Source organism: Mercenaria mercenaria, chromosome 6 (genome assembly GCF_021730395.1).
Source record: "Mercenaria mercenaria strain notata chromosome 6, MADL_Memer_1, whole genome shotgun sequence".
In the NCBI taxonomy this organism is placed as follows: domain Eukaryota; kingdom Metazoa; phylum Mollusca; class Bivalvia; order Venerida; family Veneridae; genus Mercenaria; species Mercenaria mercenaria.
Genome location: NC_069366.1, coordinates 76522181 through 76549535, shown reverse-complemented (window position 1 = coordinate 76549535; position 27355 = coordinate 76522181). Strand labels below are relative to the sequence as shown.

General features: G+C 35.9%; 1 long non-coding RNA gene across 1 annotated transcript; it reads right to left on the bottom strand.

The window, feature by feature from the left end:
* Positions 1 to 208: 208 nt before the first annotated feature.
* On the bottom strand, positions 209 to 26477 carry LOC128557856 (uncharacterized). The gene is made up of 4 exons (XR_008371448.1): positions 26289 to 26477; positions 23463 to 23699; positions 12599 to 13070; positions 209 to 347 (listed from the first exon to the last, which is right to left on the bottom strand). It is a non-coding gene; the product is annotated as an uncharacterized LOC128557856 (long non-coding RNA).
* Between the last annotated feature and the right edge of the window lie 878 nt (positions 26478 to 27355).

Below are 27355 nucleotides of genomic sequence, written 5' to 3'. Positions count from 1 at the left end.
TTTCTTTGGGAAGTCGAGCTAAAAAAGGTTACAAAGTACAGCATAATTTTTATGTGCTTAATTGTTTTTCTCTGAAAAAGCTTATTTGTAGAGAAAATGTTTCTCATAATAGCATCTCTTTCTTTTTTCAATGTAATTACCTTAAGAAAAACATATGACATTGTATATCGGTAATTACCTAAAAGATAATATAGTTACTAACTGCATATATTGAAGAATTGCAGGAGACATACAAAATGCATGGAACCATTTCACCTTTCCATGGGAACAATGTCTCTGGAATTCTACACAAAGACTGGCTCCATTTCACATTTCCCGGGAATATCGAAAGTCTCTGACTGTTAAGCCTGTAATAAAAAAATAAGCCAAAACAGTAAAAAATCTGCAAAATTATTTTATGTTGAGAAAGTTTGCTTTTACTAAGACAAGAATTAAATACTGCAGAAGTGAGCTACATGAAAAAAATGTAACAGTCTGGCCTGTCCTGGTAACAAAAGGCAAAAATTCACAGGAAATCTGAAAGAGAGAAAATCCTGCCCGTTCCTGGCAGGCCTTGAACCTGAAAAAAATAAAATCCTGCCCAATGTGTGTTCCGCCCAAGTAAAACACGCATTAGAAGACCTAGGCAGGGTACGGACCTGAAATAATTAAGAAATCCTTGCAATCCCCAATTTACGTCTCACTCAACAAAGGAACAACTATCATCTAGCAATCCACCGGCTTAGAATTGTAGAAAAGTTACCCCCAAACACTTGCATCTTGCGGACATATAGGCACCGGGTCCTCGATGGAAGAGTAGCTGTCTTGATCAACAGTTAAGGGATCTGCCAGGCCTTGAAATCTGAAAGAAATCTCCTGCCATCTCTGTATGTTCTGCTGTCTTAGGCAGGCCTTGAACCTGGAAAAGAAGAAATCCTGCCTTCCTCATAGAGGTCTTCCTAGGCAGGTCTTGATGCTGAAAGAAAATCCTGCCGACTATATGTATGGACGGGACATACAGTCAGTTGTCACTGGCAGGGTGCAGACCTGAAATAAATAAAATCCTAACAATCCCTGATTCCCATCTCTCAAAACACACAGGAACAACCTTCATCTAAACACTGCCGGCACAGAATTGTAGACAATTCAAGTTACTCCCACACGCCTGCATCTTGCGGATATATAGACACCGGATTATCCTCGATGGCAGTCGATAGCATGTCTCAATCAATAGTAGTAAAGGGATCTGTCAGGCCTTGGCAGCTGTAAACAAAAAGCAATATTCTGCCAATCTTTTGAAGCAGCATCTGCTCCTCAGCAGTCTGGAAGATTGGCAGAGAAAAACAAACAAAACAATGCTCACTCCTACCCTCTTAAACTTCTACCCCAAACATAATTTAATATAAAATAAATTATTAAAAAATGCTTTAAACTACATCTGAAACTTACACCAAAATTATTAGAAACTTTAAACTATTTATTAAATTCTACAAAAAAACGAAAGAGTCAAAATAGTGCTAGATTGCTCTACCAAGTTTTACATCTGGTACAGGTATCTTTTTTCAGTGTAACCAAGATGTTTTTTTTGTGATCATTCCTTTGACCTGAAATGATTTAGTTTGTACCTGAACTTTCCTCTCACTTAATACCATTCTGAAAGGATTTACACAGGTTAAATAAGGTATATAATATATGGTGACTTCGAAGACCTTGTTTAACTTTAAATTGACCTAGTGACCTATTTTAAAACCTAAAGAGTATAATTTTCTATATTTACCTTAATCTCTCTGACAGGGGAAGAAATATAAATATCTCTTCTATATATATAGTGCTAACATGGGATTTCTATGATTTATGCCCAATAACTGTTTTTACGGGAGATAACCAAGGTTGTATATGAACTTAATTTCTGCCAGGCATTATGCAAGTAATGTAGATGATGTCTCCTCTCCAGTGCTACCGAAGACTTATGATTTGACCTATGACCTATATCTTATTACTCAGATGACCAAGTCCATACTCAGTATCTGCATTAGGGAAGAAAATAACCTAATTTGGTTATTGTATTAATGTGACAGTAAAAACTGCTTATATAAAGTGAACACTGTGAAATTACACTATTAAGACATATTCAAGGGCCATAACTCATGTGTTGCTGGAGCAATCTTGCCAACTATTTGTCTTGTAACAATTCTAATTCTATATTATGTTCTATAAGATTGTTCATGGGCCATAACTCTTGTATTACTACAGCATTTATCAATTATTTTATATAGCTGGCATAACAATTTTTCAACAAATGTGGCTGTTGATGTCTTAACAACATGAAGTGTGGAAATTTACTCTAACTGGTTATACAATATGATTTTGCCCTATAACTTGTGGTCATATACATTCTATGACATTCAGTTTTGTCTCAGGGATGTGGTAACAATATGAAATATGACAATTTATGCTCATTCCAGGGCTGCGACCTTGGTGATTTTTAGAACATTTTTTTCCACTACTGAATTTCAACAAATCTTTCTTTTGTTTTTTTTAAATAACAATTGTCTTATAATTCTGTTATGTGAAAAAGTTGCCCCTAATGGATTAATAGTTCAGGAAAGTTAAGATCAAGTCTTGCATTCATTCAACTCTTACCTTGCCACTTCAACTTAACCCATCAACTTTCAGACCTCAATTGCTATTGTATTTTACAAATATTCCTTTAACAGACATTGCAAATGATATTTTCCTAGATGCCAATTAATTCGAAAACACTTCATTTTTAGTAAATTTAATTCATAAAGAAAACTCTTTCATAGCCAATGCCAATGTTTTAAAACAGAATCAAATTTAAGTTACATTATCAGCAATGCCACTTTAATGATACATATTATAACAAAAGGCCTTGTAACTATTACCCACGAAAGTCTTGAAACAGCAATTATCCATCTTAGCAATCTTATCAATTTTTATTTGACCTTGTAACATGGTAACCTGGTCAGTGCTAAAGAACCATGAGTGTAACATGGTAACCTGGTCAGTATTAAAAAACCATGAGTGTAACACGGTAACCTGGTCAGTACTAAAGAACCCTGTGTGTAACACGGACACCTGGTCAGTAGTAAAGAACCCCGAGAGTAACATGGTAACTTGGTTAGTACTAAAGAGCCCTGTGTGTAACATGGTAACCTGGTCAGTACCAAAGAACTCTGTTTGTAATGTGGAAACCTGGTTAGTACTAAAGAACCCTCCGTATAACATGGTAACTTTGTCAGTACTATAGAACCCTGTGTGTAACATGGTAGCCCAGTCAGTACAGTAAAAGAACCCTGTTTGTAACGTGGAAACCTGGTCAGTACTAAAGAACCGTGTGTGTAACACGGAAACCTGGTCAGTACTAAAGAACCCTGTTTCTAACGTGGAAACCTGGTCAGTACTAAAGAACTCTGTGTTTAACATGATAACCTGGTCAGTACTAAAGAACCCTGAATGTAATATGGTAACCTGGTCAGTACTAAAGAACGCTGTGTTAATAAAACATACCATTAACTTTCAACTGGGCTGACTTTGAAATTCATACCTTACTAAATTAAAATATCAGCCACTGAGAATTTGTACAGGTACTTAGAAGTAGCAACCAACACTTCACTTCCTTGTCAAACAATGCCAGAAATAACGAGACTGCCAAAAATATATCCCCATTAAAATAACTTTTATTTTTATAATACTCTACAAATTAAGATTTAAATTTTGCAATTTTGATTAATTCAAGGGTCATTACTCTGGAGAATTGGTCTTCACTAGCAAATTATCAAACATCATCTTGGAATTATTCCATATGAGAGAGATCAAAAGAACAAAAACAACCAGTATCGATTTGAAATTTTGACTAATTTAAAGGCCATCAATCTGGAGATACTGGTCTTTACTTGAAATTTATTAAACTTCACTTGAATTTTATTGCAAAATATTAAATAGAAGTGTCGCTGAGATCAAGGAACAAACACTCATTGAGCAGACACATTGAGAACACACTGTCAGTTTTGAAATTTTGACTAATTAAAGGGCAATGACTCTGGAGATACATAATTATGAAACCTGACCTAGATCATATAGAAATACACATTTTGTGTAAGTGTAGTTGAGATCAAAGGCACTGTTAATATTTGCAATTTGACAGTAAAGGGCAATAACTGTGGTGGCAATATTTTGTCTAGATTGTCATAGGTGCATATTTTATATAAATTTGGTTTAGTTTCATGAAAAGAATATTCTTTGGTTCTCAGAATTTAACTATCTGAAAATACTACTGTTTTTCTTAATATTCTGAAAACAACTTTCATAAATCAGAGTTTAGTTTTAAAGCTATAAGGTTTGCTTTCTTATATTTGCTATGAAAGGAGAAAACTCTTAGATTGGCCAAAATGTAACTGCTAATTTCATATTAACTGAATCGGTCCCATATTTCCATAATGATCAACTGATCTTAAGTTTGAATAATTGTGAAATCAAGAGATGCTAAATATTGAAAGATTGAAAGACAAAGGTCAAAATGAGCAACAGGTAGATGGAAAGAAAGAAGACAAGAATGCTAGCTGGATGTATACAACCATACTATGTTGCAGCTTTAGCTAACTTGATGGGTAAAATATACAACCTGGTAGCACATCTACAGGAGAGATAGTTAGCTGTAATGAATAGACGATACATTTAGTAAAATGTTTTTGCTGAAAGGAATATACTGCCAACAAAACCTAAAGTATAGATGTGCTTATTGGAATATATAGGGTATATAGGCTATAAGAATAAATGGGCTGGCTGGCAGTATGTAACATCTTTCTTGGTAGTGGCTTTGGCTAGATTGTAAGATGAAATATACAACCTGGCAGCACATCTGAGAGCTAGTTGGATATAATATCAGCCCTAATGGCAGTATGTGACAGTTAGCAGGAAGAAATATACACCCTAGTAGCATCATGGTGTGATGCCATGGGATAGCTAGCTAGGGCTAGGAGGATGTGATAGTTAGCAGGAAGAAATACATACCCTAGTAGCATCATGGAGGGACGCCATGGAATAGCTAGCTAGGGATAGGAGGATGTGACAGTTAGCAGGAAGAAATATATACCCTAGTAGCATCATGGAGGGACGCCATGGGATAGCTAGCTAGGGCTAGGCGGATGTGACAGTGAGATAGGATAGGAAAGGAAGCTGGATGGGAATGTCAGCTGAATGAAGATACAAGCACAGCGAACAAGCTGCATTGATAGGAAAGCAAACAAGCAAAGCAACAGTAGAATAAAGAGAATTGATCTTATCTTCCAGTCTTTAAATATGGAGCTTTTTCAAATAGTTCATTCAAAACTTGACCCCATAATGTATAACCTTGACTGAACATGACTGAAAGTAGCAAAATACAAACAATTTGGCCAAGTTATTCTGGGTTAAAGATATGGAATGTGCATGCAAACCTGTTATTTGAAACTACAATTCAGACCTGAAATACCACATGACCTATTTGACCTTTGCTGTGACCTCTCACCATGTAAACTTGACCCCACAATGTTTAAACTTGACTGTACATGACTGAAAGTTGCAAAATGCAAACACTTTGGCTAAGTTATCATGGGTTAAAGATGTAGAATGTGTAGAATCTCAGAATATGACCTTGACACTGAACCACTATGACTGACAGATGTGTTCTGCATGTCATCTACATTCGTAAACCTTGTGCCAATTCTTTGATATCTTTCAAAAGTAAAAAGATTTAACAGTTTACATCAAAAACTGCCTAATTTGGCCTATGATCTCACCATACCACCTTGACCTTGAACTGATATCGCTTAAAATTTTCTCATGATAAAAATCCTAGAATTTTAAATCTTAGAATAGTTTTTCAATACAAAGGAGTGAATTGCTGGTCTCTATTTCATAGTACAAATTTAATCATTAGTTACTGCAAAAATACTGAAATTCTATCAAAAAATTCATCTACATGTATGTAGCATTAGACTTTGTTAATCCTAAATATATGCAGTATGTGACATTTCAGCGAATTGAAGACCTGGATGTTTGTTTTTCTTATGTCAGTGCCGGACCCAGTTATAATTTGCGTCATTGTATTTTATGCTTTCAAAACAAAAGATCATCAAGATTAACATTCTGACCAAGTTTCATAAAGATATGGTCATAAATGTGATCTCCAAAGTGTTAACTAGCTTTTCCTTTGATTTGACCCGGTGTCCTAGTTTTTGACCCCACATGACCCAGATTCGAACTTGACCTAAAGATTATCAAGATTAACATTCTGACCATGTTTCATAAAGATACAGTCATAAATGTGGCCTCTAGAGTGTTAACAAGCTTTTCTTTGATTTGACCTAGTGACCTAGTTTTTGACCCCACCTGAACCAGATTTGAACTTGACCTATAGATCATCAAGATCAACATTCTGACCAATTTCATTAAGATATTGTCATAAATGTTGCCTCTACAGTGTTAACTAGGTTTTCCTTTGATTTGACCTGGTGACCTAGTTTTTGATCCTACATGACTCAGATTCAAACTGGACCTTGAGACCATCAAGATTAACATTCTGACCAAGATTCATGAAGATACAGTCATAAATGTGGCCTCTAAAGTGTAAAAAAAAATTTCCTTTGATTTAACCTGGTGACCTAGTTTTTGACCCCAGACGACCCAATATCGAACTCGTCCAAGATTTATTGAGAGTAATATTCTGACCAAGTTTCATTAAGATTGGGCCATAATTGTGACCTCTAGAGTGTTAACAAGCTTTTCCTTTGATTTGACCTGGTGACCTAGTTTTTTATCCCAGATGACCCAATATCAAACTCGTCCAAGATTTTATTAAGGATAACATTCTGACCAAGTTTCATTAAGATTGGGTCAAAATTGTGACCTCTAGAGTGTTAACAAGCTTTTACTTTGATTTGACCTGGTGACCTAGTTTCTGACCCAAGATGACCCAATATCAAACTTGTCCAAGATTTTATTAAAGCCCTGCTCTGTTGCTATTCAAATTCTATTGTGTGTATGCAACCCATGATTACAATAGGTAACAGTTAATGGCCACGTGCCACACTTTAGCATGCAAAACCACAGGTATTTCATATAGAATTTTATATAAAACAGACTCTATTTTGACAGGCGTCACTGTTCATAGTCAGGATTTTCATGCTTTTTCAGTGACAATTCAAGGTTAAAAGGTAGGACGGGAGCAGGGCTTTAAGAGTAATATTCTGACCAGGTTTCATTAAGATTGGGCAAAAATTGTGACCTCTAGAGTATTAAAAAGCTTTTCCTTTAATTTAACCTGGTGACCGAGTTTTTGACCCCAGATGACCCAATATCGACCTTGTCCAAGATTTTATTGAGGGTAACATTCTGACCAAGTTTTATTAAGATTGGGCCAAAATTGTGACTAGAGTGTTAACAGTCAAACTGTTGACGACGGACGGATGGACGACGACGGACGACGGACACAGAGCTATCACAAAAGCTCACCTTTGAGCACTTTGTGCTCAGGTGAGCTACAAAATAGTTCCCAAGATAAAGCTAAAAATTTAAAATTCATGCAATGTCTGTGAAAGAACTAATATTCATAAAAAGGTATGTTCCTAAATTTAGCAGTAACAAAAATATGCATTTCCCCAGTATCATCTCTATGAATAGTCTGTACACATCCTTGCATTCTGAATAGGTAACTAACAAGTATAGGGAGGATAGGACAGAATTTTTTTTATTCTAATTTGGATAAAATTTATATGAACTGTATTGAATAAATATAGGATACATTTGTATGTGGCAAATAGGGTTGGTAGGCTAATGGGAAACAGATCATACCTAAGTACTGAAAATACAGTATATTAGCTAGATGGCAGCCACTATTTCTTAACCCAGACCTATCATATTCCAAATAGCTTAGCTTTACCCCCAAATTGTTTTAAAATTAGTAACCAATAATAAGCAAGCAATTACAATGAGCTACAAGTATTTTTGAAAGATGACCAACATCACAGGAATTTGGGAGAAAAGTAACCTTTTTTTAATTGTGTTTATGCCCCTACAATGACTAAACAATCTAAGCATTATACAATCACTTGCCCTAGAAATGAGTGTTAGTGTCTTTTAATGCAGATACATGAACAGCAGCAAGCCAACCTATTATTTCCCTTATCAAAGGCTATTTTCAGTATTTTTATCGATGACCTATACCTTTGCCTTTGAAAATTTTAGTGGCATTTTGATAAAAAATGTAAAGGATTTCAAGTAAACCATCAAATATTGATAACAGCTTATCCCACATATTACCTTTACAATTTCCCCCAGCTAAGATAACAAATGCATCACAAATGAATGACATTGTCCTTAAATGCAAGTTTAGTTAAACATGAACCAGTAGCAGCTTTCTCCCATTTCACATGATAAGCTGTGAAGAAATTTTCCTTAAATGCAAAACTTTTTACACTAGGTCCTGTTAATATTCTTTACAGAATTCAGCCTTTTTTGATATTATACTTGTACCCAGTATGTAGCCAAAAATAAACAAATCTGTCCCTAAAATGCATTGCAGGACACATTGATTTATTCATAAATCTTTAACCAGTACCTCTTGGCCATTTTATCTTCTGACCAGAAACTGTTTTTCTTCTTTATTTTTAGTACCAGTGACCAGAATGATGACGTCAGATTTTTAACACATTGAAACCAGCTATGAAACTGTAAAAACTTGCTACACACCAAGTTTGGTGACAATTTCAACAGTGACCTTGAACTTGAGCTCATAATATGCCATTCAAAACATCATTCCACAGTAAACTTACTGACTAAAGTGACCATGGCCTAGATGATCCCTAAGTTCAACCTTAACCTTTTTCTCCTCAAAAGCTTTCTATCAAGTTTCATTGCAATATATCAATCATAAAGTGTTACTTAGGGAAAACCTTTATCTATCTTTAGAAGAAATCACCAATCTCGACCTTGTTCCTAACAACCTCGCATACAATCCCAAGCTATGTCTCCATATAACCTTGTTATACATCATACTTAGTGATAATATGCCATTACAAACACAAGTTAACTGCTGTAAACTACATTCCTCCTTTTAGCAATAGGGACCTGAACCAAGCAGCCTCAAATACATCTACACAGTCACCATGTCTGGTGATAACATGTCAATCTGAACTCTCATTATAGACCATAAACCCCATTTGACAATGTTAGCCCTACTGCTTTAACCAAATAAAATTACCATGATTTTCATACATGAAAACCAGTTATTGGCAAAACACTGTTTTTTTTCTACTTTAGAAACAGTAACCCCTGCTTCTGCAATACAGTCCCGTGCTAGAAATAAACATACATTTGTTGACAAAATATCAAACTGAACTACAACTCCGACTGACCTGCTTGTCAGCCCACCTTACTTTTTTTTTTTTTTTTGGTTGGATTTAATGTCGCACCGACACATGATAGGTCATATGGCGACTTTCCAGCTTTAATGGTGGAGGAAGACCCCAGGTGCCCCTCCGTGCATTATTTCATCACGAGCGGGCACCTGGTTAGAACCACTGACCTTCCGTAAGCCAGCTGGATGGCTTCCTCACATGAAGAATTCAATGCCCTGAGTGAGGCTCGAACCCACATCGATGAGGAGCAAGTGATTTGAAGTCAGCGACCTTAACCACTCGGCCACGGAGGCCCCCCCTTACTACCTTAATAAAACCCCAGTATGGTAACCATGATTTTTAGAATTGCACAATGTGATAATAGTTCACTGAAATCCACTGACTCTTCTTACTTATTTCTAGGACACTGTATGGTGAATCTGGACAAAAATGTGCCATTGTCTTTGACCTAATTACTGAGGAACACACCAGACTCTCAACAGGTCTTCATTATGTTTAACATTTTGTTTAAAGTTTCACTGGAATCCACTGAATTGTTTAAATATTGTTGCTGAGATACAAAATAAATACCAGTACTGTAAATGAATGTGAAATACATGTGCCCTTGTCTGTGAATTTGACATCTGAGCTTAGGGCACTGAAAATAGAAAGATAAAATGCCAAAATAATTGGTTTTTACAGGATACTGGTTGAGAGCCTAACAATCTGTTCCAAAGTCAGAGGATATCAACTGGTTCAGAACCCAAAACCCTGTTTCCAGTTGAGATTTTTTCAGAGGAAACTAACTCATTCAGAGTCCAACCATCTCTTCCCATGCAAGAAAATGATTACTATGATGACACTGGCTGGCCTAGAGCCTGATATACTTTTCCGAATTAACTGGTAAAATTCTATTGTAAACCAGGTTGACCATTGCAAGTATACTGGTTAAGACTGGACATGGTTTTCCCAATTAATCTTGTTCAGATATTATGTAAACCAAGTTGACTATTGACAGTATACTGGTTTTGGACTGACATGATTTTCCCAGTTAACCTTTTACACAGGATACTGGTTCGGATCTAATGTAAACCAAGTAGACTAATGAGAGGACACTGGTTCAGACCTGACATGGTTTTCCCAATTAATCTATTAGAGGATACTTGTTCAGATATTATTTAAATCTACTTGACTATGGAGAAGATACTGGTTTAGAACTGACATATTTTCTCAATGAACAGTTCATATCTTTTGCAAACCAAGTTGACTATTGAGGGTATAATGTTTAAACCCTGACATGGTTTTCCAATTAACCTTTTAGCTTTTTTTCTAAATTAATGATGATACTGGTTCAGATCTAATACAAACAAAGACAACTCCTATTGAGGGGATATTGGTTTAGAGCAATGACATGCTTTTCCCAAATTAATTTACTGAATGGCAAATCAAGATGTGGCATTTTGGTTTCCAGATAACCAACCCATTAAATAGTTTTCTAAGGACCTGACCCAAACAAACAATAACACTTTACTTATCTGCAAACTTGAGCATATAATCAGGATATACATGGGCTACGCAAAATAACTGAGTTATTAATAGCAAACAAAGCTGTTTCAGTTATTGAATTCTTTGACAATCATATCTTCAAATTGTATTACCTATACACAGTACACAACGTGTATTACTAACAATTTAAGATATATATATAGTATATCAACATAACCACACAAATCCTTAATTCCCTTTTTGTACTGGAATGATAGTACATGCAATGAGAAGACCTGCAAAGGCCTATAACCATAACTCAATTCTAGGATATGTACAGCTTCATCTCCCTTTTTGTATTTTATTTGACATTTTTGTAACTACTAAAACAGAACTCAATAACATAGAATGTAATGAAAGACCTGTGGCAATGAGAATAAATGCAAGAACCATAACTCTGAATTGAATATTTACAAGTTCATTTTCTCCCCTTACACTTTTGTCATATTCTAATTGGCTTCATTTAGATAAGAAATCAAGACATTAAATAATCTGGTAAACCTACAGGTGTGCAAAGACATAAGAAGTGTACAAATACTGGTATCAAGAAAGAAACTAGAATTTTCAAGCCCAAGTTAAAACATTTTCAAGTTCGTTACTTGCTGACATCACTCTCCACGAATCAAATATGACAGCCATCTAAAAGGGACTATTCCTTAATATGTCAGTTACAGCCCATTAACTTTAACCTCTTAGTTAACATAACCTTGACCTTTGAGACAGAAAACTATCTTTTCGGCGAGGCAAACGTTTATCACAAAAATACCGTGTATCTGGTAAAGTTATGGCCTCGATAAGATCTTACATGATTTTTGACCTCTAACTGTGACCTTGACCTTCATGAAGTGTTTAGGTTAAATAAGATGGAGACTGCTCAATGCATGCCGATGTTACAGCTTGGACAGGCTGTGTACCCTTTGATCCCCAAAATGTGACAATAACCTTTGAGATGTGAGCTTGGGGTTTGTGCAATACACTCCATTTCATCCAGACAAATAATTCTTAGACTACCAGATTGCTTATGCATGTCAATAATGAAAGGGGATAGTATATGGTAATCAATGATGAAAAATGAAGTTCAACATCAATGGATGTGCCCAGCAGAAAACAAGTTCAATCTTAAAACATTGTATTTACAGAAAAGGCAATGAATTCTAAAGAATATTATATGATTCATAACCTAACCAAGATAATGGTAGCATATTGGTTCACTACATTCACCATGTAACCAGCAAAGAAAAATATAGGGCTTTAAGATAATGGATTTTAGTACATACTTTTCCATACAAGACCCCAGCTCAGGTTAACCAAAATAGAGGATGCTTGTTCATACTCAGAATGAACAATGAATATCTTTATCAACACAAAATATTGGGAGGAGACAGAACCCAACATTATTCTCAATGTAGGCAATGGCTTTTATGGAATACTGCCTGGTTCAGACCTAGCAAATAGATATGGATTTTACAGGAAACTGGTTCAATTTAGCCTAACACACCATGACCACTGCTTTATTCGAAAAAAAAAAGGACAATTATTACTTGTTAACAAATTGCTCTAAAGAAAATCTGGAAAATAGTGGCATGTCATCATTTAAACCAAAATTTGTCTGAACATCAAATAAGTCTAAAAAGCAAAACATTAATTAACCATTCCTTTTTTAAAAAAAAAATTACCTTCCTTCCGAGACTTGTGATCGTTCTTTGTCTTCTGACTACAGCCTACTGAACTGAATGGAGAAGAGTTCACTCGCAACAAATGCCACATGATTGGCACTTTGGTCCACATACTACACTTTCACTAGCCGTCATCTGCTAACAATTCAACCGTACATGCGGTGTTGTTTAGTGATACGTCGTACTAGAAACGATTTATTGTATCTAACACTGTTGAGAAGCATTTCTTTAAATCGGCACTGCTTAGTGGTAAAGACAGTATGACTAAGGCAATGGCTTGAAGCTTCTTGAATCTCTTGTTCCCATCTATAAGTCTGATGTCTTCCATATTGAGCCTGAATGTATCCAATGGTGTAAACCCTATTGCTGAATTTTGGCAGATCAGGTTCTGGGCTGATTTTGTAATCTGAGTACTTCTCTACCAGCGGGTCACAAGGGACATCATGAGTAAACCTTCTTGCAAGAGCCACAACTGAAATAAGATGTTTGTTTTGAGAACACTAGAAGAATAAAGATTAAACCAGAGCTATCACTAAAGTCAAAAACTTTAACCAAAAAATTCTAAATTAAAAAGGGGCATAAATCTATCAAAATTCAAATCAGAGTTATGGGAATGGTTTCTCTTGGTGTAGACTGTGATAGTTAATAACTATTTCAAGTTTAAAGTCAAAAGCTTTGATAGTAACAGAGATATTTGACTTTATCAAAAACTTTAACCAAAAAAATTCTAAGTTAAAAAGGGGCATAAATCTGTCAAAATTCAAATCAGAGTTATGGGGAATTGTTTCTTCTGGTGTTGACTGTGATAGTAAATAACTATTTTATGTTTCAAGTCAATAGCTCTGATAGTAGCAGAGATATTTGACTTTATCAAAAATTTTAACCAGTAAAACAGCGATGTCAACATCAATGCAGAGGCAGAGGCTAGTGCAATAGCTCTACATTTTCTTTGAAAAGTCAAGCTAACTTGGGTTACTACTAATCACTTGTGTTAAGTTGTGTGCATGGGTTCAGGAGATTAGGTGTGCACAAGATTGCATATGCAGACTGTATGTATATAGTATGGTAACAAAAGAAACGAAGAAACGATTCGGGAAAGAGTTTCTAAATCAAAGGCCTGAAGGGCCTGAAGGGCCTGAGAGTCAGCTAATGATTGATGTACTGGTAGTATAGTCTACCAGTTTCAGTTTGGTTTTAGTTTTTTTCCCCAACTTAACAGAGATTTTGTTACAATAGATGAAATGGACATTCAATCAATGCCTAGTAAAACTTTGATTGGCATTATACAAGTATTTAAACCCAATATATTTCTCTAAAATTGAAGAGTGGTTCGCAAAAATAAAAAATGTTGAAAGTATAAACTACAATTTGACAGGTGACACTAAGATACTGCCCATGACTATAAATATTTTTCCAGTAAACATTTGCCTCCGGCATTACCAAAACAGGCAATTATCGGCTGGTATATATTCGCACATGATAAAATTTGAATATGAAAATTTATATATTGAAATTTTATAGCGCGGATTGCCACATACAATTTGTAATGGATGGACGAAAGAACTGTTCTGATATTTTACAGATAAGGGGCCTGGCAATAACCGTGTCACATGCTAGGTATTGTTCAATCATATTATAAGGGATGTGAATTTAAAGTATACTTACTTTTGCGTTTAAAGATATGTAAATGTTGCTGAGTGTCAATATATAGTGTCATGAATGTTTACACTGACAGGAAAATTGCGCATTCAAAACTAAGAGAAGTTACTCGGACTAGCTACCAATTTCGGAAAAGATAACCAATATTAATAAATGCAGTTTCTTTTTTAGTTAAAACCATCATTTATTCTATTTCAGACCTGTTAACCCCTTCAAAACCATGTCAGTAGTCCCCAAGTCTATGTACTTTCAATTATCCATTTTGATTCATGTAGACAGACAGGCCCAGACTGGGCTGAAAAAATGTTTGAGCCATTTTTACGTGGTCGGTAGCAGGGTGGGTGTGGGGAGGGGTGTTCCTTCCCGCTTTGAACTGCAGTCAGATTTTGAAATGGGCATTGTGGCAGGTGGTAAAGGGCAAATGTATCAAACTGTAAAGTGGCAATATGGGGGGAGAGTTGTGGGAGGATACCCCCTCTGCAAGTAGGGTTTGGGGTATCACCACAAGGAAATTTTGAAAATGTAGACCCTTGATACAGCCTTTGGTACGATTTCTAACTGAAAATTTTATGTTTCAATTTCTAAATATTACCTAGATTCTTTTTAGTATTACAATATTCAAAGTATGAATGACTGTCACTTCATATTTTTACTTTCAGGTAATGCCTCAGCACTAGAATATAAGTCTGATATTGATTCTATGTATGTATTATAAAAATAAATTCTAGAATCATTTCTGTTACAATAATATATATCATGTCTGTTACTTTAATGTTTAAATTTCATAACACAGCTCGATATTTACCCAAAATATTATATCCGGATATGATTACACTTTCTTTTATACTGCCAAAATCTCCAGTTTCAACAATATGTTTTACAAATCGTGATGATATGAAGACAGTTTAGCAGCAATTGGCAGTATCTGACATTGAAGTTTACGGTGAAATTATTTAAATCATTTCATAAAAAAAATTGTTTCGTTTCGTCAAAGCATTCTAACATAGACGATCTACTTTCGATTCAAAAACTACAAGAAAATACAATTTAATGTTTCGCCGACTTGTTTATTTCTCGAAAAATAAGAAATAAAATCATTTTTAAAATCAGTAGTAATTAAACAAATCAGTAAGAGCTCTTTCTCGGGATAATTTATCCGCTTACTGACTGCAAAAATCAAGCCATGTGTCATCATGAAAAGCAGAATGGGTGACGGTTTCATTTTTTTTTGCGAACCTGAATCGTAAGCAAATTATCCAAACCAGTCAAAATTCCAGAAAGGTTACGATCTAGATTCTTTCTAGTATTACAATATCCAAAGTATGACTGTCACTTCATCTTTTTACTTTCAGATCATGCCTCAGGACTAGAATACAAGTCTGACATAGATTATATCATCACCTCAATGCAAGAAGTGGATAACTGCATTGACTTAAAGAAGGACTTATTCACTTTTTGCGCTAAGGCGACGATATGTAGGTGTAATAAAAATAAATTCTAGAATCATTTCTGTTACAATATTATTATTTTAACATTCAAGTAACATACATGATAGATATTATTATAATATCTATCATGTATGTTACTTGAATGTTAAAATTTCATAACACAGCTCGATATTTACCCAAAATATTATATCCGGATACGATTACACTTTTCTCCAGTTTCAACAATATATTTTACAAATTGTGATGATACGAAGACATTTAGCAGCAACTGGCAGTATCTGACATTGAAGTTTATGGTTAAATTACCTCTTATTTAAATCTTTTCATAAAAAAGTTGTTTCGTTTCGTCAAAGCAGCCAAACATAGACGATCTACTTTCGATTTCAAAAACTACAAGAAAATACAATTTAAGATTTGTTTATTTCTCGAAAAATAAGAATTAATATCATTTTTAATATCAGTAGTAACTAAACAAACCAGTAAGAGCTTCTTCTTCCGATAATTTATCCGTTTACTGACTACAAAATTCAACCCACGCAAAGTCGTAGAAGCATTGTTATAAACAGGTCACGCGTGTTCGCCGAGAAGTGTCCAGAATGTAGTTAGGATTCATCCGCGAAGTCTCACGGAAGAATTAACGTACTGCACATATCTTATTCGGGTCATTTAAAATGAAGCTGTCATAATTTAATTTCATCGATGTGGTAAACTCTTTGATAAGAGACATTCAAATGCTTTCAGAGGTACCCACTCAATAAAATACTAGCAGTATGTTCTGGAACTATATTTTGTCTTTCGCTGGATGTTACGCAAGCTTTGTAAGTCTGCGCAATTCATAAAATGCACAGCACAATAAATTTGTTATTTGCGCAATGATTTTAAAGATTATTTTTTGAAACGGACCTGGGTAACAAATGGATAATTTGGCTAATAAGTTAATATGCAGTTTTTATTTGAATTTGTGAACATCATATTTGCTATTTTGTGACAAAAGGGCATAAAATTCGTCACCATAATCATATGCGCAAATGTATTACCAAATCCCGCAGAATCGTTATGCGTGTTTATGCTTAATGAGTTACCGCGGAAGAAAATACGTGGCTTTATTCGAGTATTGCACAATTACAAGTCACAAATATGACAGATTACATCGTATATTGGTCATAGCAAATAGGATTGACATAAATGAACTTCATTCGATCAATGAACTCTTTGAAATTAGAGACAATCCAATGGAACTACATTACTTCGCTGTGTTGTGAGGCCATTTAAGAATGAGAAATCGTGCGATAGCAAGGACTCGTCAAACGCTTGACAGCGTTTAGCCGACTCAAAAAGCTTATTAGCTTTCTACTCAATCCCTAACTCTTGTAACAAGAGCTGTCACTGGACAGCATGCTCAACTATTCTCAGTGCTTGATAGTATAATATAAACTATGTGTAAAACTATAACATTACATTAAGCATATTCTAAGTCTAAAAGGGGCCATAATTCAGTCAGAATGCTTGATAGAGTTGCCTCCTACTTTTTACAGACTGGGGTCATGATGGTAAACAAGTATGCAAAATATCAAAGCAATATCTCAATGGACTTTGAAAATATTTGGGGTGGTATGCAAACTTTAACATCTGTGTGACGCTAACGCTCACGCTCACGCTAACGCCAACGTTGAGGTGAGTAGGATAGCTCCAATATTCTTTGAATAGTCGAGCTAAAAATGTATTGTAATTAAATGCTATTTGGTTAATAAAATATTGTTTAAACCAAAAGAAACGAAGTCCCATTACTGTGCAGATTTTTTCTGAAAGAATCCAACATGCACAATGCACAACTAGGGTTACTACTGATCACTTGAGTTAAGTTTCATTAAATTATGTGTATGGTTTCAGATTAGGCACGCACAAAACTGCATATGCAGACTATGTATATCGTATAGAAAAAAAATCAAAGTCACTTACACTCTGCAATTTTTTTTCTGAAAGAACCTAACATGCACCATGCACAATTACTGTTGTTACTGATCACTTGTGTAAAGTTTCATTAAACTGTGTCAAGGGGATGAGGAGAGTTGGTGTGCACAAGATTGTGTCTATGTATATAGTATAAAAAATCAAAGTCCCGTAACTCTGCAAAAAAAATTTCTGAAAGAACCTAACATGCACCATGCACAACTAGGGTTACTACTGATCACTTGAATTGACTTTGTGTAAAGTTTCATTAAACTGTGTCAAGGGAGAGATGGTGCACACAATATTGCATTTATGGACGGACAGACAGACGACCAGACAGTCTGAAACAAGTATACCCCAGTATATATTTGGGTACACATATGGATATCTAAAGGGTGAGAAAATACATAAACACAAGGTTTGCGTAATTTCATGCAGAAACTGTATGTCTACTGCCTTGTGTATGTTCCTGCATGGTTTTGTCTCATTTCAAGTACAGAACTATCATTACTATAAGGGTTATATTTTCAAGAAGCTGCTTCATTAAATGTCAGTAAGAGAACTCCATTTTTACATGCTGTATGCCCCTTTATGTCTCAATAAGAGACCTCTACTATAAAAGGAAAATACACAACGATATAAAAAGACCCTACTACTCAGAGGGGTTAAACGTCTGAAGTATCGAAGGGGTACTGACATTCTTTATTTTGATGGAATTAAATCATATCAGAAAAAAAAAGTCCAAGAAACTACATGCACATAAAGTATAAAGATTTTGCTAAACTCAAATCAAGACCAACATACCTATGAAGTTTCAATGTCCTAGGTGAAATATTTGTCCAGATATGGAGCGGAAACCATTTTCAATGTTCAGGTCCATGTGACCTTGACCTTTGACCCAGTGACCCCGAGATCAATAGGGGTCATGTACACATCAAGACTAACAAGCAAATTCGATGAATTGGTATCCACCGCCGAAAGGGTTTGTCGTGAGGAATGGCAATAAAATATACCCGGCCAAAAAGTTAAGGATGTTACTAAGAAGCAAATAATTTCAATACCGGTAGACAAAATCAATTTAACAGACAAGAGCACCGCCTTGCGGGTGCTGACGCTCATCTGATTTTTTTGTATAATAGAAATATTGTCCTACCCATTATTTTCTTAGTCTAAAAAGGGCCATCATTCTTGCAAAAAGCAGGATAGAGTTATGTTTCTTGATGTACAGCATCCGCTTATGATGATGAAAAACTTTTACAAGTTTTAAAGCAATAGCTTTGATAGTTTATGAGAAAAACTGACAAACGTAATACTCAACCAAGAAAACTGATATTTTCTAAGTACAAAAGGGGCCATAAATCTTGCAAAAAGCAGGATGGAGTTATGTTTCTTGCTATACAGGGTCAGCTTATGATGGTGAACAAGTGTTGCAAGTTTCAAAGCAATAGCTTTGATAGTTTAGGAGAAAAGTTGACCTAAATATAAAACTTAACCAAGAAAACTGATTTTCTAAGTCCAAAAGAGGCAATAAATCTTGCAAAAAGCAGGATGGAGTTATGTTTCTTGCTATACAGGGTCAGCTTATGATGGTGAACAAGTGTTGCAAGTTTCAAAGCAATAGCTTTGACAGTTTAGGAGAAAACTTGACCTAAACATAAAACTTAACCAGGCAACGCCGACGCCGATCAAGTGAAATCAATAGGCTTCATGTACACATCAAGATCAACATACTTATGAAGTTTCAAGGTCCTAGGTAAAATACTTGTCCAGATCTCATGCAGAAATCATTTTCAAATGTTCAGGTCCCTGTGTCCTTGACCTTTGACCCTGTGATCCTGAAATCAATAGGGGTCATGTACACATCAAGACCAACACACCTATGAAGCTTCAAGGTCCTAGGTAAAGTACTTGTCCAGATCTCATACAGAAACCATTTTCAAATGTTCAGGTCACCGTGACCTTGACCTTTGACCCAGTGACCCTTAAATAAATAGGGGTTATGTACACATTAAGACCAACATACCTGTTTAGTTTCAAGGTACATTAATGTCAAAGTTATGGTCCAGACAATTTTGACCTTTGACCTCCAACTGTGACCTTGACCTTTGAGACAGGAACATCAGGTTTGCACAGGACATTCCTTCTCATTGAGGTTAACACTCATGTCAAATATAAACAAGATTGGTCCATGCATGTCAAAGTTATGGTCCGGACAAAATCAGATGGACACATACACCAGCCCGCCAAAAGTGACAACTATATCGAGCTCACCACAAGCAGGCTTGACAATAACCTAAGCATTACACCTTGGTGACCTTGACCGTGGGTATAATGGGTCCAGCCCCTGCACATACTTTGTTTGTATGCTGAACAATGTTAATGTGAAGTTACAGTCAGATATCAGCAATAGTAACAAAGAACAAGAGCTGTCACTATTTGTGACAAATGCCCTGAAGTAGGCCCAAGAATGCCACAGTTTTATGCGCAAAAAATCACATATCATTTTGTGACATTGACCTACGAGGCCTCGGTCATAAGTGATAAATGGTAGAGTTATGGACCAGACAAGAAACACCTTTGACTTCTAAGTGTGACCTTGACCTTGGAGCTAGGAGTCTGGGTCTTGCACATGACACCTCATCTCATTATAGGGAATATTTATGCCAAGTAATTTCAAAATCCCTTCATCAATGGCAGAGTTATGGACCGGACAAGAAACAGACCATGTTAACCTTTGACCTCTAAGTGTGACCTTGACCTTGGAGCTAGGGGTCTGGGTCTTGCTCATGACAGGTCATCTCATTATGAGGAACATTTATGCCAAGTAATTTCAAAATCCCTTAATGAATGGCAGAGTTATGGACCGGACACGAAACATACCCTGCTAACCTTTGACTTGTAAGTGCGACCTTGACCTTGGGAGCTAGGGGTCTGGGTCTTGTGCATGACACATGATCTCATTATGGTAAACATTTATGCCAAGTTGTTTCAAAATCCCTTCATGGATGGCAGAGTTACAGCCCGGACAAGAAGACACGAAACAGACCATGTTAACCTTTGACCTGTGTGACCTTGACCTTGGAGCTAGGGGTCTGGATCTTGTGCATGACATGTCGTCACATTATGGTGAGCATTTTTTCCAAGTTATTTCAAAATCCATTTATGGATAGAAGAGTTACAGCCCGGACAAGAAGACATGAAACAGACCATGTTAACCTTTGACCTCTAAGTGTGACCTTGACCTTGGAGCTAGGAGTCTGGGTCTTGCTCATGACATGTCATCTCATTATGAGGAACATTTATGCCAAGTAATTTCAAAATCCCTTAATGAATGGCAGAGTTATGGACAGACATGAAACATACCCTGCTAACCTTTGACTTGTAAGTGTGACCTTGACCTTGGGAGCTAGGGGTCTGGGTCTTGTGCATGACAGGTCACCTCATTATGGTAAACATTTATGACAAGTTGTTTCAAAATCCCTTCATGGATGGCAGAGTTATGGACCTGACACGAAACAGACCATGTTAACCTTTGACTTCTAAGTGTGACCTTGACCTTGGAGCTAGGGGTCTGGGTCTTGCGTATGACATGTCATCTCATTATGGTTAACATTTAAGCCAAGTTATTTCAAAATCCCTTAAAGAATGGCAGAGTTATGGACCAGACACGAAACATACCCTGCTAACCTTCGACTTGTAAGTGTGACCTTGACCTTGGGAGCTAGGGGTCTGGGTCTTGTGCATGACAGGTCATCTCATTATGGTAAACATTTATGCCAAGTTGTTTCAAAATCCCTTCATGGATGGCAGAGTTATGGACCTGACACGAAACAGACCATGTTAACCTTTGACTTCTAAGTTTGACCTTGACCTTGGAGCTAGGTGTCTGGGTCTTGCGTATGACACGTCGTCTCATTATGGTTAACATTTAAGCAAAGTTATTTCAAAATCCATTTATGGATGGAAGAGTTACAGCCCGGACAAGAAGACACGAAACAGACCATGTTAACCTTTGACCTGTAAGTGTGACCTTGACCTTGGAGCTAGGGGTCTGGGTCTTGTGCATGACACATTGTCTCATTATGGTGAACATTTATGCCAAGTTATTTCAAAATCCCTTTATGGATGGAAGAGTTACAGCCCGGACAAGAATTCACCGGACGCACGGACTCACGCACACACGGACAGTGCGATTTTAATATGCCCACTTTTGGGGGCATAAACACAAATGTTGCCGAAAAGCAGTAACAAAGATTGCTCATGACGATGCAGAGGCGAGTAGAATAGTACATCTATTCTCCGAATAAGTGAGCTAATAAATTCAATGTTACTGTTCCATGTTCAGTTTGGTTTTAGCAATGGAAAGCGGCCTTTTAATATCTGATTTCATGTCTTCTGAGTAGTACATACATAAGAAATGCATTTAACTTGAGAAAAGTAGGGCACCTATAAAATAATTTTAATATTCCTGTGCAATTTTAAATGTATACTAATTTCTGTCACCTTTCGGTAGATATATCAGCAAATAGCCGGCATTTTGTAAATAAAATCATATCATACACTTGCATTTATTGCTGTTAGTGTAATTAAGCGGTGAAAATCAATCCCAATGTACATAACAGTTTAAGGTGATAGCAAGCTTACAACGACAGTCACCTATAGTGTACATTAATAGTTACAAAAGTCTGAAGATTTGTGTTCTAACAAGAGCTGTCCGTAAGACAGCCAATGCTCGACTATTCGAAATATTGTCCTAGAAGCAGGAAAATATTACCCAAAATGTTAAAATATCCAAAGAGTTTTAAGTTCAAAAGGGGACAAAATTTGACCAAAATGCTTATCAGAGTTATCAACTAGTTTTATAACCCCGAAGGCACATGTGAAGTTTCTACTTAATATCTGCATTTATTCTGCAGATAGTAACTTGCACGAAAAACTTTAACCAGAACTTTCTAAGTCCAAAAGGGGGCATAATTTGCCCAAAGTACATGTCAGAGTTATGGGACTTGATCCAGTAAGGTTGGTAATTGATCTAGAAAAGCAAAAAATAAGTTTCAAATCTATATGCCTTTTAGTAATAGCTGTATGTACTTGCACGCAAAAGTTTAACCAGGATTTTCTAAGACCAAAGGGGGCATAATTTGGCCAAAATACAGGTCAGAGTTATGGGACTTGATGCTATCAACTCGTTTTATAACCCCAAAGACACATGTGAAGTTTCAATTCAATATCTGCATTAGTTTTGGAGATAGTAACTTGCATGTAAAACTTTAACCAGGATTTTCTAAGTCCAAAAGGGGGCATAATTTGCTCAAAATACATGTCAGAGTTATGGAACTTGACCCAGTGAGGTTGGCAATTGACCTAGAAAAAGGAAAAATAAATTCAAAGCTATATATATTATGCATTTAAATGATAGCCATATGAACTTGCACGCAAAACTTCAAGCAGGCTTTTCTAAGTCAAAAAGGGGGCATAATTTGGCCAAAATGCATTTCAGAGTTATGGGACTTGACCCAGTGAGGTTTGTAATTGACCAAGAAAGGGGAAAAATAAGTTTCAAAGCTACATGCCTTTAAATGAAAGCCATAATATATGCTTTTCATGTTATTGGAGTGCTCTCAAGTATTGAAAATGAGGTTTCAAAATTTCGTTGTTTAAATGAAATAAAGAAGAAGTTCAAATGGTAAAGAGTACCCTGAATGCAACTGTCTAAAGTAATAGCATAACTGAGTCTGTTCACGAGATGTAAATGACTTGTTACAAAACCACATAAGAACTGGAAGATCTTCTTTATTTCTTCTTACCTGAAAAACTTTCTAATGGTCTCTTCTGGAATGTCAGGATTGTCATGAAGAAATGTACGAGTACCTATACGCAGAGCCAGGTCCCTGTCTGGACGTTAGTTTTCCTTCAAAAGGGACTTGAGTGATGGTTCCGGCAGATGAGATAACCTTGGTCTGTACATGCTTCCCTAAAAACTTCCACAGTTATTGTAGTTCTTTCATTTCTGGATGGAGATAACCAATCATTGTCTCACTAGCCTGAAAAAAAAGATGTAACATTTTGGTAAGAAGGTGTTTAACAAGAGCTTCACAGAAGACAAAGTGCTCAACTATATTGATGCTGGATAGTGAAATTTGGCACATCTGAGGGAGCCAGAGCTGTCTGTCACTGGTGTTTAATGACTCCAATATGGATGAAGATATTAGACAGTTGCTTAAGTCTGTGTCAGATGTATTTATTGATAGCAGATGATTATAATAATTATAAAAAAAAAAAGAGACATAATTCATAGAAAATTACAGCAAAAGTAATGCACCATGATTGTGTCATATTATGTGACTAACAATGTTTGTTTTAATCAAATCTACTGGTAATAACTGAGACATAGCAAAAGTGCATCACAACCTCAACCTGAAATTCTGAGTATAACTAGGAACATATTGGTGCCAGCATTATGGATGTTGTGTCGTATGTTGTGGGTGATGATGAGGAAGACTGAATAAAATCTGTTTAGTGATAACAAATATATAGTGAAAGTGCACCGGAACAAACCTGAAATTTTATTTAAGTAAAAATATGAAATATTGGTGCAAGAGTTGTGGCCGTTGTGTGTTATGATGTGGGAGATGATGTGGTTTAAATATTTTAATTTTGAATCTAGTTTTTTTATAAGAACAGAGGTAAAGTGAAAGTGCATCTAAAACAAGAGTGTCAGACTGTCACAAAATATGCCCGTCTTCGAATTTGATCTAATTCAAGGGCCATAATCCAAGAGTGTCTGGGACAATTTGGCTGGTTATCGAACTTGGTCGAGATATTATGCCCATAAACATTATCTGCAAGTTTGTGGAAGATTGGATGAAAATTGTTTGACTTGGAGAGTGGAAAAGGCTAATTTCACAGTTTTTCAAGGACCATAACTCAGAGTGCCTGGAGGGATTTTGCTGGTTATTGAACTTGGCCGAGATATTATGCCCACAAACATTGTCACCAAGTTTGGTGAAGATCGGATGAAAACTGTTTGACTTAGAGGGCAGACAAGGCTAAATTTGCAGGTTTTGAGTAATTCAAGGGCCATAACTTACAAGTGTCTGTAGGGATTTTGCTGGTTATCAAACTTGGCTGAGATATTATGCCCACAAACATTGTCACCAAGTTTAGTGCAGATCGGATGAAAACTGTTTGACTTAGTGGGCGGACATGCTGTTGAACGCCACCCGTCCGCCACGGGTGTTCGCATAATACGCCCCACTCTTTCAGAGACGGGCGTATAAAAAGGGGATATAATTAATGTAATTCAGAAAATAATGGTGCCAGAGTTATGAATCTTTTGTCATTTTATGTGGTTGATGATAAGGAATCACTATTTAAAGTTTGAAGCAAATCCATCAATTACAGTCATAAAGAGAAAGTGCATCAAAACCTTAACCATGTGTGGGTGTGGAGTAGCCTAATTTGCAAATGGGCTTCTCTCCATATACTTTGAATAGTGGCGATAAAAACAATTTGTTCAATTTGATGTAGATATTCAATTAATAAATTCAGTGTCAAGATCCTTTGGAATTAAAGTGTACAACAAAGCAAAATTTAAAAGTATTTTCTTACTAACTTTTTAAATTTAGGTCTGCAAGGTAAACAGGATGAAAACCTCCTCTTAAACTTGAAGACTGAAAACACGTAAACTTTTAGACAGGAACATGTCATTTAACAGAAATGAATCTCTATTAATTTTTTTTTTTATTAAATAAAGTGTGTTTTTTTTATACATTTTAGACGTTTTTAAGTGATAATTCAATTTATTTCTTGTTAAGCATTTAAATATGTCCTAAAGTTCTAGTCTCATTTTCAAACAGTCTAGCCTCATTCTCAGAGTTGCAAAGCACACAAAATCTTTTGATAAACACCTCAAATTTTAAGTTAATATGCATGAATTTAGACAGCAACACATTAAAACTATTAAATAGGCATCCGATTGCAATGATCTTTTCTGTATCGGAAGGAATTCAGCATCTTAAATTTCTGTGTCAAATAATTATGATTTTCATTTTTGCTGTGGGGTTTCTTGACAAACGCACGAAAAAACTTTGTGATTATGTGTTTGATCATTATGAAATTTGACCGAAGTTGAGTAACTAATAGTGCTTGGTCATTAAAATAACTTCAATAATTGAAACCTGTGCTTCAAAATGGAATTATTCCGAATTGCATGTGCTCTTTAACGTATATCAGTGTAGTAAGCCAATATGCCAGGCAATATATTAACGCTTGTTTGAAAGATGCATTGCAGCTTTCATTCTGTATATGAGCCTTGCCATGAGAAAACCATCGTCCAACATAGTGGGTTTGCAACCAGCATGGATCCAGACCAGCTTGGGCATCCGCGCAGTCTGGTCAGGATCCATGCTGTTCGCTTTCAAAGCCTACTGCAATTAGAGAAACCTTTAGTGAACAGCATGGATCCTGACCAGACTGCGCTGATGCGCAGGCTGAATCTGGATCCATGCTGGTCGCAAAGCCACTATGCTGGTTTTCTCATGGAGCGGCTCATATATATAATTAACAAAATACTCGAGATATACAGACTTTCCAAAAATTCTCATAATTATACATACATGACATATACTTACTTAGAGAATGAAGATACATATTAAGGAATGTATATTTTCTGCTGAGATACTCTTACTGCTAGGTCATCAACATGGGGATTTTCAGGAACTGCAATTTTCACCATCATCACCAAGTCAGCTGAAGTGGTGGCAGACTTTTGCGAGCTTGCAAGGTTTCTTAGTGTAGATGACCCATTATATACTAAACAGTCTGAAACAAGTCATTAACTGTTCTAGGCATTTCCATGAAAGTCCATTTTAACACAATTTTAAGTGATTTAAAAACTTGTGAAACAAACTTATTCTTAGTAAGAACTTCTTTTCATTAGTGTCCCTCTTTACTTTTAAAAGAGAAATTACAGTCATGTCTTCAGTACAAGGCCAGGTATTCCAGCCAAACTTGCAAATAGACTGGTTTACTGTACGTGTCTCAGATTGTGTTGGCTGTGCTCATTGCTTTAACCTTTGCCTTGCTAAATTTCTAAACTGGACTGGTCCATCATTCACTTTGGGCAGTACCACTTGTTTATCAAAGGGGTGTTCACTGAAAATTTACTGACTAAATACAGAACAGTGCAGACCATGATCAGCCTGGTCTGCACTGGTCACAAAGGCAAAATCACTTGCTGACAGCAGGCTAAAGGTTAAGATTCTACTCTAACTTTTGATTCTATGTTTAACTTAGAAATTCAATGACAAGCGAGAACAAGAGCTGTCCATAAGACAGCACGCTCGACTTTTCTCTGTGCTTGACTAAATTAGAGCTTTGCCAGTAAATAAAAATTCCAAGTTAAAAAGGGGCATCAGAGTAATGGGGATTGTTTCTCCTGGTGTAGACTTTGATAGTAAATAACTGTTTTAAGTTTAAAGTCGAAAGCCTTGATAGTAACAGATTTCTGACTTTATCAAAAATTTTAACTATAAATTCTAAGTTAAAAAGGGGCATAATTCTGTCAAAATTCAAATCGAGTTATGGGGTTTGTTTCTCCTGGTGTAGACTATACTGGTAAATAAGTATTCTAAGTTTCAAGTCAATAGCTTTGATAGTAACAGTGATATTTGACTTTATCAAACAAAAATTTTAACAA